This window comes from Apodemus sylvaticus, chromosome 18, assembly GCF_947179515.1.
Source record: "Apodemus sylvaticus chromosome 18, mApoSyl1.1, whole genome shotgun sequence".
In the NCBI taxonomy this organism is placed as follows: domain Eukaryota; kingdom Metazoa; phylum Chordata; class Mammalia; order Rodentia; family Muridae; genus Apodemus; species Apodemus sylvaticus.
Genome location: NC_067489.1, coordinates 31,713,628 through 31,726,504, shown reverse-complemented (window position 1 = coordinate 31,726,504; position 12,877 = coordinate 31,713,628).

Sequence of the window (12,877 nt, the reverse complement as noted above, 5' to 3'; positions counted from 1 at the left end):
ACAGCAGCTCTGCCCCGGGACGTCCCCACGCCTCACGTACGTACCTGTTTTATTAATCAGCTCTCCCAGGATGAGGTTTGAAAGCCTCATCCACAGGAACCGGAAAAGGAAAAGTGACAGTCACACTCTATTATTATTATTTTTTTTTTTAGAAATAAACCTGTGGTTCAAAACTTAGACACTTGACTGTGCACCAGAGTGTCTTAGAGAAGATATAACCTGCTAGAAATTCAATTATCTAGTAAGAAAAGGACGTTGTTGTCCCCTCGAAGTAGTGGCCGCAGATGGATCCAGCTCTACCATGGGAGTCTGGAAGGCCAGATGAGAAGAGAGGGGATATGAGGGTCCCTAGGAAGGGATCCATCTCAGGAGTCTCCAGGGACAGCAGCTGCCACGGCTGCACTTGTGTGTGCTAGACCATCGGAGCTCAAATATGGCATAATTCTATTTCACGTGGTACCTGCATACGTCTATCCCCACTCCACGCTCTGTAGATATGCAATCACAATGCAGTTTATTATTTTATTTCAACAAATGCATGTCAGCATCTACTGTGTCCCAGGCACCGGAGCTATGAAAATGAGGACGGCCTGCCATGCTTTATCTTAAGGCACCAACCAATCTGGAACTGGGAAGAGAGATCCCCAGTAGGGAGGCTCAGGCCAAGGGAAACACATGGAGTCGTACTTTCTAACTGAGGACTGAGAGCCAAAAGTCCCAAACTGCTGAGTAGTACAGATCCAGTAATACACCCAGACACTGAACACACGCGTCAAGGGCAGAAGTGTGTTATAGATACTGATCAAGGGCGAGCACGGTTGAAGGGAATATCAATTAAAGGTCTTGTTTGAAGGTTTGTTTAATTTATATTGCAATAGGGTGTTGCTTTCCTAAAGGATGAATGAGGATGAATCTTGTTTGAAAATGTCCCTTAAGCCATGACTGGAAATGAGGTGGTGACCAGGAGGTCTCGCCGTGACTCTGTCTCAATCTGTGACATCCAGGCAAAGAGCTTCTGTACTAAACAGAGCTGAGGAGTCCCCAGCCTGGTGCGAAGGCCAAGCCAGACTATTTAAATGTCTCTCACAATCCATTCATAAACGATTTTAATATTCTTCACAGCATAGTATTTTTATAGACCAATAATAACTCCATAAGTGGGGAATTGATAGGAAGGAGGGGAGGGAAGTAGGGAGGAGAGTCTGGAGGTCAGAGATGTTAAGTAAGTGGATTACAAGTACACTCCCTGAGAGGGCAGGGTTACTTGCCCTGGTGGCATACAGTTCTAATCTCGCCTATTTAAGAAGCTGAGTCTGGGGCTGGAGAGATGGCTCAGTGGTTAAGAGCACCGACTACTCTTCCAGTAGTTCAAATCCCAGCAACCACATGGTGACTCACAACCATCTGTAGTGAGATCTAATGCCCACTTCTGGTGCATCTGAAGACAGCTACAGTGTTCTTACATATAATAATAAATAAATCTTTAAAAAAAAAAGGAGGAAGAGGAGAAGCTGAGACTGGAGGATTGAAAATTCAAGGTCAGCCTAGGCTACAGAGTAAATACAGGACCATCCTAGGCAATTTCAAAATACTGTCCCTCAAATACAAAGTAAAGAGAGGGGTGAGGGACATGATTCAGTGCCAGCGTGCTCTCAGCATGACACGAAAACCCTATCACTCCAAAAACATAAGGGCTCCATCTCAAGCCCTGTCAGCAGAGTCTGCTGCTCCTCACAACAGGCCACACTGTCTCAGAAATGGGATGATTATTATCTGAGCACAGGAGGCCTCGTACCAACCCCCAGGAGATGGAGAACAGATGTCAAAGGGAATTTGGGAAGAGGGCCATCCAGTGTTGTGACCTACTTCAAAGGGCTAAGCTGCTAGGCCAGGGATGCCTCTCCCACCTGAAGCTGGGTCCCCAGCATAGCTAAGAGGGGAAACTTTCAGAGCCAGCTTAGAGTAGGGCCAGCCAGAGGAAACCTGCACAAGAAATCCTAACCTCGACAGTTGGTCACATAGTCCAGGGCAAAGATTTCTATCGGAGGCTGCTGGATGATTCCACAAGAAACTTTCCAACCTTCCTGTCCTGGAGGACCCTGGAGTGTGCTCTGCAGGAGGTGGGACGGGATGCTCTGCTCTATTAGAGTGTGAGCCCCGCCCTGTTCCCACCCACCCGCAGCCATACTGTTGCTCATACTGTTGCTCGGAAGGCTGCCCTAACCCACTGTCTCCTGGGCCACAGAATAGCACTTTCTGCCCACAAAGAAACGTAATTTACAGGCCACTTTCTCTTTAATCCACAAGAAAAAGGCAGGATGATGAGTCTGTGGGCAGAAGTCCAACGTTCCGAGGATTTTTTTTTCAACGGATGCAAATTGTTTCCTGGATAAGGGCTAATGACGGCTAATAGGCGGATGGCCTAGCACCAGCTTCCTATTTCTGTCGGCCAAAATCGCAGCTTCCATGTCTATTTTCATCTTCCTCCCATGTTACTGGCACTGTGGCCACAGTTTCACACTCATACTCCTCCCAAAGGACGTGGGCATGCTATTTTACATGGGAATACAAAAGCATGAACCTTCCCTCCAAGCTACTGGGAAATGAATCAGCACATGCCTGAGTTTCCTAGTCCACCTGAGCGGTCACGTGCGTGCGTGTACTGCTCAATTTGGTTCGTTCGAAATGGAGTTGCTTTTAACGTATGAACTGGCAATCCACTGAGTAATGGTGAATCACCTCTGGATGTTTTACCTAGGCCTCAAACAGTGAGCTGGCTCCCCGTTGTAGCTTTTGGGGGGGGGGGGTCATCTAAATCCATCAGAGGATTTGCACAGCCCCAAGCCCTGCGCTGAAGATGGAAGAGCTGGTCTAGAGCAAGATTAGCGGTGCACATTAAAAACTGCCAAGCATCAAAAGGTGTTTCTGAGAGCTGACATCAGCCCACATGTTGGCAAAGCAGTAGGAAGTGTGGGAGTCAGGTGGCAGGGGACGGCGTGTTCCAAGGATGTAGCAAAGACGCTAAAAATCCTTGTTTGACAAAGCAGGCTTGGGCTGTGGCGGCAGAAGCCCACAGCCGCACTGTCTTGGGCTAACTTAAGCTTTCTGTTTCATCCATTATCCTGTTGCTGGTCTTCCCAGAGGCTCTCCCACGCCCAGCCCCGCACATCCCCAGTCCATCTCTCCTACCTTTCTCGGGCTTCCTGACTCAATTTCCCCTGCATCATTCTGTCTGAGTCATAGGTTTTAATCACAAAGGCATTATGAAGGCTTCTATTTCTATTCCCTCCGCTGTGCTGTGACCATCCCAGAAGTAATGGCTTCTCACCCATCTTTCTACCTGCTGTTCTCCACACAGAGCTTAATGAATACCTTCTGGATAAATAAAGAGCGGCGAGGGACCAAAGAGAGAAGGAAAAATGCAAAGAGAGGAGAGGAGGGAGAGAGCAAAGAAACAGGGAGGGCTGAGCTTTTAGCTCAGCAAGATAATTGCGAAAACCACGTGGTATAGGCTGGCTCTTGCCGGAGAGAGCGAAGAGCGATTAACATTTTTAATCTTCCTCCAATACTATTGATAAGGTTCTACACGTGTGATTGACAAGGAAAACACAAAGACTTGCTAAGAGACTCAAAATGCGGGTTTTGAATGGAGTGATGTTGTTGCAGATAATAAGGGCTTGCGGCCCCAACTGCCTGCCTGCTTTGAGGTGTTGTCTTCTCCCTGCTGGTTTTAGTGAACCTAGGTAGAAAGAAAAGGGTCACGCTGCCCCTCCCCCAGGGAGCAGGAAGACTCCCCTGGCCAAAAGCCTCTGAAGGATGCTGACAGGCTGTCAAAAGCCCACCTCACCACTGTCCCCAGGACCTGCTCAGACGGTTTTAGAGAGAAGCCAGGGGAAAAGGGGCAGGGAGGCCAAGGCAGGGAGGCCTACACCTGGGGGGGGGGAAGGGCGAGGGGAGTGGGAGGGGTGAGGGGAGATGGGGGTTCTTCCCTGCCTTGTCAAGTTTGCCTTTCCTCCCAACATCAATGAGTCCTGCCACACAAACACACAGATGCTCTGAATAAGCTGCTGAAGTGTCTGAAGAGAAGAAAGATTTCCTACCTCCTCCTCGTTGATAACCAGGAAGCAAGAGCGTGGGTGGAAGGGATGGAGAAGTCACCAGAGGAGACTCACGACTCAACTTCCAGCTCACACGTGTCCAGGGGAGTGGGGGGTCCTGATGAGTCATTTTATTTGTCACCTTGGCTTGGGCCACAGGGTGTCCAGATAGTGGCTCAAACATTCTCTGGAGGTTGCTGTGAGAATTCATTAATTAAATTAAGTGGATGAGATTAACCTCTAACTCAATGTATTTGTTTTACGTGAGGGAAAGGGGGCTGGGGCGATGGCTCAGTGGTTAAGAGCACTGACTGCTCTTCCAAAGGTCCTGAGTTCAAATCCCAGCAACCACATGGTGGCTCACTGTAATGAGATCTGATGCCCTCTTCTGGTGTGTCTGAAAACAGCTACAGTGTACTTACATATAATAAGTCTTTTTAAAAAAGAATTTCATATATGTATGCAATATGTATTGATCATATTTATCCCTGACCTCCCCACCTAAACTCCTCTTAGCTCCAATACACCCCCCTTCCTCGCTTCATGACTCTCTCTTCTTCTTCCTCCCCCTTCTCCCCTCCTTCCTCCCCTCCTCCTCCTATCCTCCGCCTTCCATAAGCCACTGAGTCCGATCAGTGATGCTCATGTGTGACAGGTGTGGAGCCATCTACTGTAAGGAGCAACCCACCAGGAACCACACACTCAAAGGAATTCACTCTCTCCCCCAGAAGCCATCAACTCCTAACATCTCTTCAGCCAGGATTGGGGCCAAGCAAGCCTACCCTCTCTCGCTTAGAATTTCTACAGGTTTGATCCTGTGTAGACAAGTATTGAATGAGTAATCACAGCTTCTGTGAGTACATCAGTCACGTCACCGAATCCCTCCCTGTCTTCTAGACCTTGCATTCTTTGTGCCCCTTCTCCCGCCTGCCCCATGGCGGTGGGGGGGGGGAGGGGGGAGGTGGTGGTGGTGGTAAAGATGTCCCACTTAGGGACACTTATTTTCAGGACTCTAATGCTGCATCAGCACCAGTTATGATTCTCCACCTTGACCGCTCTATACTACAAAAGAGAACTTTCTCTGAGAGCAGCACAATTCTCTACGTATAAATGTGAATCCTTAGAAGGCAGTTTTATAACAATATCAATTAACAGAACAATATAAGCAACCCCACGGGGGTTTTTGACTGCCCCCGACGCCATGGTTTTTTGACCAAGTTTCCACTATCAGGCATGAATTGTGTCCTGTAAACGAGGCCTCAAATCCAATCAGAAGTGGTTGGTTACCACCCAGACTGGGATGCCACTACCGCACTCCGTGCACGGTATCGGTATTGGTACGCTGCTGGGTAAGTTCACTGATGCGTTCTTTCCCAGCAGCCTACAGAGCACCTTCTAGCACTATGAGAACCAGGACCCAGGGATTAAGCCTCCCAGTCAGTTCAAAATCAAACCAAATATGTGGGGTCTTCAGCACTAAGGTCTTACCACCTCTATATGGTAGGAAAAAGCCTGTACTATTTGGTGACCCTCAAGGGCTTCCCTGAATAGGAATTCATAGGGAGACATCCTTATGCCTGATACTGAGATTTTCAGCTAATAACTCATGTCTTCTGGGAAGAGCACTATCCATTCATGCCAAGAACTTCCATTAAAACCCTTAATATTAATTTTTTTTTAGTTAGCTTACAAAATAATGGGCTCCCATAAAGAATTTTCATTCATCCTTACTTTTGGTTTGCCCATTCTTACCCCCTTTCTCTTTACCTTCTTCCTTACTTAAACCTTTAACCCACTTCTCTCTGCTACTTTTGTATCACTACTACTACTGCTACTGTTCCATTCTATCATGCCCCCCCCCATGAAGGTCTCTTCCTCTCTGATCTCAGGGGCCATTTCTGGCCATCTGACCTCTACAGATGCTGTCAGTTAAAGATACAAGTCTAAAATTTGAAAGCTAGGATTCATATATGAGAAAGAATACATGGTGTTTGTCTCTATTGCTTTATCTCGACATAGTATTTTCTACTTTGCTTTAAATTTCATTGTTATTTATAGCTGAATAAAATTCTATTGTCTATATGTACCTCACTTTTATTATCCATTAATCAATGGTGGTTATCTAGGCTGTTTCCATTCCCTGGCTATTTATTATGAATAGAACAGCAACGGACATGGATGAGCGAGTTTGAAGAACAGACTAATCTCCACAACAGCTGTACCAGTTTGCACTCTCACCCACAGTGCATAGGGATCCCTTTACCTTATATCCACAGTGGAAACCATTGTCACTTGTTTTCATGATGACGACCACTGTTCTGAAAGGAGAGAGATGGAATCTCAAAGTAGTTTTCATTTGCATTTCCCTGGTGGCTAATTTATAAAATATTCATTAGCCATTTGCATTTTCTGTTCTGAGAACTGTGTGTGTGTGTGTGTGTGTGTGTGTGTTTCATTGATATTTTAAGTTCTTTGTATATTCTAGATACTAATCCTCTGTCAGATGCACAGCTAGCAAAGAGCTCTCTCCCATTCTGTAGTCTTTTTATTCAATTGACTGCTTTCCTGCTGTACAACATCTTAAATTTCATAAGATCCGATTTGTTGTTTACTGGTCTTATTTCCTGAGTGACCACAAGCCACTTGAGAACATCCTGTGCCGGTGTCTTGAAGTGCACTTAACTGTTTTCTCCCTAGAAGTTACAGGATTGTGGTCTCATGCTGAAACTCCAGTTTAAGTGGACCCAATATCCTCTTCTGGCTTCCGCAGAGAGCAGGAAGGCACGTAGTGCATACAGCTATGCAAGCAAAATGCTCTACATGAAAGATAGGAATAAAACGTTTGAAATAAATAAACTTGAGCTGCCAAGGCTTGTGATGTCATTCACCTAGCATAGCATGCACATGGCCCTGAACTCAACCCTCAGCGTCGATTTATTAATAGTTAACTATTATTAACTAGAACTGCAGGTACCAAACTAATTGCATAACTAAAGTAAACGTTGTTGAATGTGATAAAATACTTCCCAGACAGAACCCAAGGGGAGTCCAGAATCACTTCTCTAATGTTCTTGCCAAAAGGCATGATGTGAAGATCACCACGAGGGTCAGACAATAGCACCAGAAACACTCTCCAGAATGACTCCAACTATCTCTGAGGTCAATGTCCTGAAGGTCAAAAGAATGGGAGACGGACTGAATCTAGAGGCACAGCTCAGGTTAGGGATACATCACTTTGCCTCAAAGCACAGAGCAAGACAACAGAAGCTTGAGCAGTATTTGTATATCATTATTATTGTAGAGTGTTTACATATCAGCCGTAATTACCTCATGATGGCAACTATAGTGTGCTTCTACAGAGAATACCCTCATTTGTAGGAAACCTACACTAAAATATTCAGGAATTCTGGGACCTTGTGTTGACAACTTACTCCAAAACAGTTCAGAGGCTGTGTTTTTTACTACACACAGGTGCACAAATACATTCACGGCTACATATGTAGCACTATATTTATGTAGGAGAATACACCTCTGTTCATTGGAGATACTTACTGAAGTATTTTGGAGTAAAATATTACATTGGGAAAAATGGGGGTGAAGAAAACATTGAGTTTTCTCTCTTTAAAAAACAAAACAACTCTCATCTCTCTCTCATCGCTCTCTCTCATCACACTCTCACCTCTCTGCCCCTCTTGGGCTCTCCTTGCCTACCCCCTCTCTCCACGTGGTCATGGCCGGCCTCCACTTCTCTACTCTCTTCTCTCTCTCTCTCTCTCTCTCTCTCTCTCTCTCTCTCTCTCTCTCTGCCTTTCTCTATCTCCACTATACCATTAACTCCCATCCTCTGCCCTGAATAAACTATTCTATACCAAAAAAAAAAAAAAAAAAAAAAAACCAACAACAACAACAAAAACAAAACAAAAAAACCCAAAAAACTCTTTTAGGGATTAAAAACATTTCCAAATAAACAAATGGCATAAAATATAAACAATAAAATTTATAGTATTTGCTAATGGAAAAAATTGGGGTTTGGAGATAGCTCAATCAGTAAAATGCCTTCCTTGCAAGCAAGAGGGCTCAAGTCTAATTTCCAGAATCTACATTTTTTAAAAAACTCCAGGGTAGTGTCACCTGCTCATAAGCCCGGCATTGAGGAGATGGAGACAGGCAGGTTCCTGGAGTAACACCCAAGGTATCTTCTGCCGTTCATACCTGCTACTACTTTGTTTCCAACCCAGTTCCCCAGTAAAAGAAAGCTCAGCTCAGTCAGTTAACAAAACAAGCTACAAGCCTAGATTGGGCAGATCTCCCACTACACTACTCTATTCCATCTATATTATCCCATAGAACTTGCGGATTCTCCAGGCCACGAGCTTCTCTCTCTCTGCTGCCTCATCGGTTTCCTGGTAGCTCCTCTCCCCCTGTTTATTCCTGTCGCTGCTCCCCTAGACTCTCAGCTCCTCCCACTTCCTCCTGCCCAATCATTGGCTCAAGCCTTTATTTGAAAAGTTAAGGTGGGGAGAAGGTTCACAAGGCAACTCCTCATCTGCAGCCCCTCTGAGGAGTGGAATTAGCATCAAAATACAAGCCCAGGGCTAACCACAACACATACCTATATGTACACACATGCACACACACTTGCATACACACAAACATGCATGTGCATAGGCATGAAGAAAAAAAGAGAAAAAATGAGAAATTCTAACTTGAGGAATCACAATTTTGATGACATTTCTGCCTTGTCCATGATATAAAGAGACATGTCAGACGCTACCCTTTCAAGAAGAAAAAAAAAACAAGTGTCTGTACAATGTGGAGAATGAGCCATCTTAGCCATACTTATAGCTTTGAATAAGTTAGTTTATTAAGTGTATACCAACCTTAAGTAAAGGAATAAACACTAAGAGATAGATTATAGGCAGGTAGATGAATAGATGATAGATAGAGATAGAGGTGATAGATAAAATAACAGATATAATGATAGAGATGACTGGTAAGTGATAGATAGATAGATAGATAGATAGATAGATAGATAGATAGATAATTGATAGATGATAGATGGTTGATAATGATAGATATATAATAGAGAAATAATAGATGTTAGATAGAGGGAGAGTGTGTGTGTGTGTTTGTGTGTGTGAGAGAGAGAGAAAGAGAGAGAGAGAGAGAGAGAGAGAGAGAGAGAGAGAGAGAGAGAGAGAGAGAGAGAGAGAATCAAATCCAGTGCTTAAACACCCAGGAGAACTCTATTTAGGACGCCCTGCTGAGGCAGTCAGCTGAGTTCCCAACATGAGGAGTCTCAGGCAGAGCACAGCATCATCCTGGGTAGGTTTCCAAGTAAAGGAACAAACAGCAGTAGATGAGGGGCTTGCAAACACCCAGCAGAAACTGTCAGGGGGAAGTTGAGGCAGGCAGTGGGAGGGCCCCATTGGGCTTTCTCCCTGGAGCTGAGCTTCCCACGGCTTAAGTCCCGCCTTTTCTCCCACTCAGAGACTTTTATATCAGGGGATCTTCTAGCTGTTCTCAAGAGCACAATACTTCTACCCTTGGCTTGCTCTGCTGTACTCTCCCCGCCATGTGACAGAGCTACTGGGGATGCTCCTACCAGACAAGGGGTGGGGAAAAATGAGGGACAACCTGGCTTTGAGAGCCAGCTTCGCGGTAAGCTCAAGCAAATGTGACAATTTCCAATATCACGTGTCTCCCAACCAGCAGCACAGGAAAATGTCTGTCCTGCTGTTATAAGAAGCTCAGCATTATAAGCTCCTACGTTCCGCTAAACCTCCTCCTCCTCCTCCTCCTCCTCCTCCTCCTGCAAAAGTGCTGGGCCTCACTCAGCTCTTCCACAGCGCTTTCTGAAAACGGCTTATTTCTTCTTAAACCCTTCCAGTGACCAAAGCAAGACATCCCTGGACACCCACCTATTCGCCCCACAAGATTCTGTTCCTTCTTACAGGTGAAGAGCCACATAGGAGGTCAGGTTAAAAAAAAAAATCAGGTAGGCCTTCTGAGAGCTCATGTTGAGACAAAACACTTGATCTACGAACATGAGGCTTCAGCCTAGAGACTTGTCCAGGGCGCACATAGACTTGACTTTGAAAAGAAAGAAAGTGTCCTGACCTTCGGTAGCAGATCTACTGCTGTTACAAGACATGGGTGAACACGCACCATCTCACCAAATGCGAACATACACCATCATACTGCCATGTTGGATCAAGACTAAAACCAGAGTGTTCTGGGCTCTTTTTAAAACACAGATAAGACCCAAGCCTTGCTCGAGAGGGAAACATTCTCTCCTCCGTGTTTCCTGCTCCTGTAAGTGACTGTGGCTGTTCCACCAGTTTGATTCTCACCTCCCTGAGCATGCCTTCTCTAGGAATAAACAATTCTCATCTCTCACCTGCCTCTCCAGCGCCAAGTGCCACTTTCTCAACGTCTCTCAATGGATTAAAGTCAAACCCAGATCCTGGTCCCTTCTAAAATCTTCTCTGGTGTGTGTTTCTCTTGTATGTGTTTCTCATAAGCCCAACTTGTTTATAGGTGTGTTCTGCGAGCTTTGGCTGATGGTACTGGTAATCAGTTTGCCCTACACAGAGATAAAAAACAACAACTTGGTAAATATTAAGTAAATCAACAGAGCTGGCTTTCCCCATTGCCAGGCTCATGATTCATAACATTTTATGACCCCTGCAAACAATTTGTGAGTTAGATTTTCTCACTTCTCAAGAATCCCCAAGTTAGCCAGCTGATGACAGAGAAACTATGGCCGATTGCAAAGCAAGTGAGTAACTGATTTCATGGGCAAATTATGAATTATTATAGTATGTTGGACAGAACCCAAAAGTTGGGATGCATGGGGCCTATAAAGGGTGCAAATACTCTGGGCGGCGGAGGGGATCTTGTAGGTTTGTTTGGAAACAGAGTTGGCTGAGAGACAGAGCAAGAAATGCCAGCAGCCCCTGGGTCCACTGAACTAGGCAGCGCAGGGTCAACCTTGAGACACCACACATGTCTCTTCCTATAGCTGAAAATCAGCTGGGCAAAGGGGAAAGGATCCACTGCCCCCTCCAGGCCACTTTTGGCTGTGTTCCATGTACCTCCTGCCAAGGCATAGAGAAGACGCCCTCCTGGTGATGTGAGCTGTCTCCCATAGAAATGAGGCAGCCATAGTGCTCAGCACATCACCTACCTCATTAGTGTCTCAGCCTGGTCCTTGGTACCCAGCCAGGCTCCTCTCACGAGAGCTTCCAGTTTTTGCCTTGACCTGACCTTCCTATCCCCCACATTCTTTAGGAAGGCTTTGTTCTGTTGACAGAGGCCTGCAACTGGCCTCAGTTTCTCAGCACAGGAACACATGCTCATCTCTGACTCTGTTCCTTGTTGCTTCCTGGATGATGCCGGCAGGGGACACGCCCAAGCCCAGCCTTCTGTGGGTGGCGTCCATCCTCCCAGCTAATCTCCACAGGACCTCAGGGGAAGCAGGTCAGCCAGAAACTGATGGAAGCTCTCTGCAGCTTTCTTCCAAAGGAGGAGTCCTCCGAAGGAAGGCCCTGGGTGAACTTCTTTTCCCATTCAGTAGTCACTTCTGAGGAAAAATAAATAAATAAATAAATAAACCCTAAAACTGGAGAAACTAAGACTTTAGGGAGGTGGGAACTGAACCTGGAGATGGTGGAAGTCGTCGCTGGCATTTTTTTTTCTTTCATGAGAAAACTATGGCGCACACAGTTGATGTTTGCTCTCAAGTCTAGGAACTTGACCTTATCTTTTCCACTTATGTATATTAGTTCTATAATCTTGCAAGAAGAAATGTGCCTTGTCATTTCCTTGGTCAAACGAAGAAGAAGAAGAAGAAGAAGAAGAAGAAGAAGAAGAAGAAGAAGAAGAAGAAGAAGAAGAAGAAACAAAAAGACCAACTGTGAAATGCACAGATCCCATGTGAGGCTCCCACAAAAGGCAGTTCGTTGTGAATTATATCCTTGTCAGCATGGGTTTTGAAATTTCTCCAGGGAGTCATCTCTCTAGAGATTGGCGGTTATATCAACTATAACCCAGTAAGATGCAATTGCACGCTGAACTCCCAGAATGCAAGTGACCGGGGTGGGGGAGGGGGAGCACCATAAATCACCTTCTCCTCATTCTCCACAGATAATGTCTGTGTGCCCTTCGTCTTCTCATTTCACACAGAAAACAAACAAAACCAAATCAGACTCCCAAGCCGGGTGGTCCCATTTGTCTGCAGCCTGTGCCATGCGCCACAGTTATTCCATCCGGCAAATTGTGCCTGGCCTTGGTGACGTGGTAGGACCCTGTCTCCTATTTCCCTCCAGTGCACTGGACTTTTAGTCTTTTGTTCAGATGGATCGTTTGTTTGGAGCTATGACGGAAGCGTAAGAATGGAGCTTTTCCGAGAAAGGGCTGTCCAGCTGGGTTTTGATGTCATGTCTGAACAATTTTAGGGTTGAACAGCAGATTTCTTTGTCCTTGCTTTGTAACAACTTGAGGGAAAAAAAATGAGAACCAGGAAGCAAAAGGATGAAAGGGGAGGGAAGCAGGAGAGAAAAAAGGGGTGGGGGAGGGGGAGGAGTAATTTCTCCATGGTGACCAGAAAAAAGGATGGGGGAGGAGCAGGAGTAATTTCTCCATGGTGACCATAGAAATGGGGGAGGGGCCAGCTACAGCTCACTGAGACAGGTGAAAAGCAAAGGGTCAGAGTTCATTCAAGCCATCTCTCTCATCTCTGAGAACTACTGCCCCAGCTCCCTCAGACACAATTGACA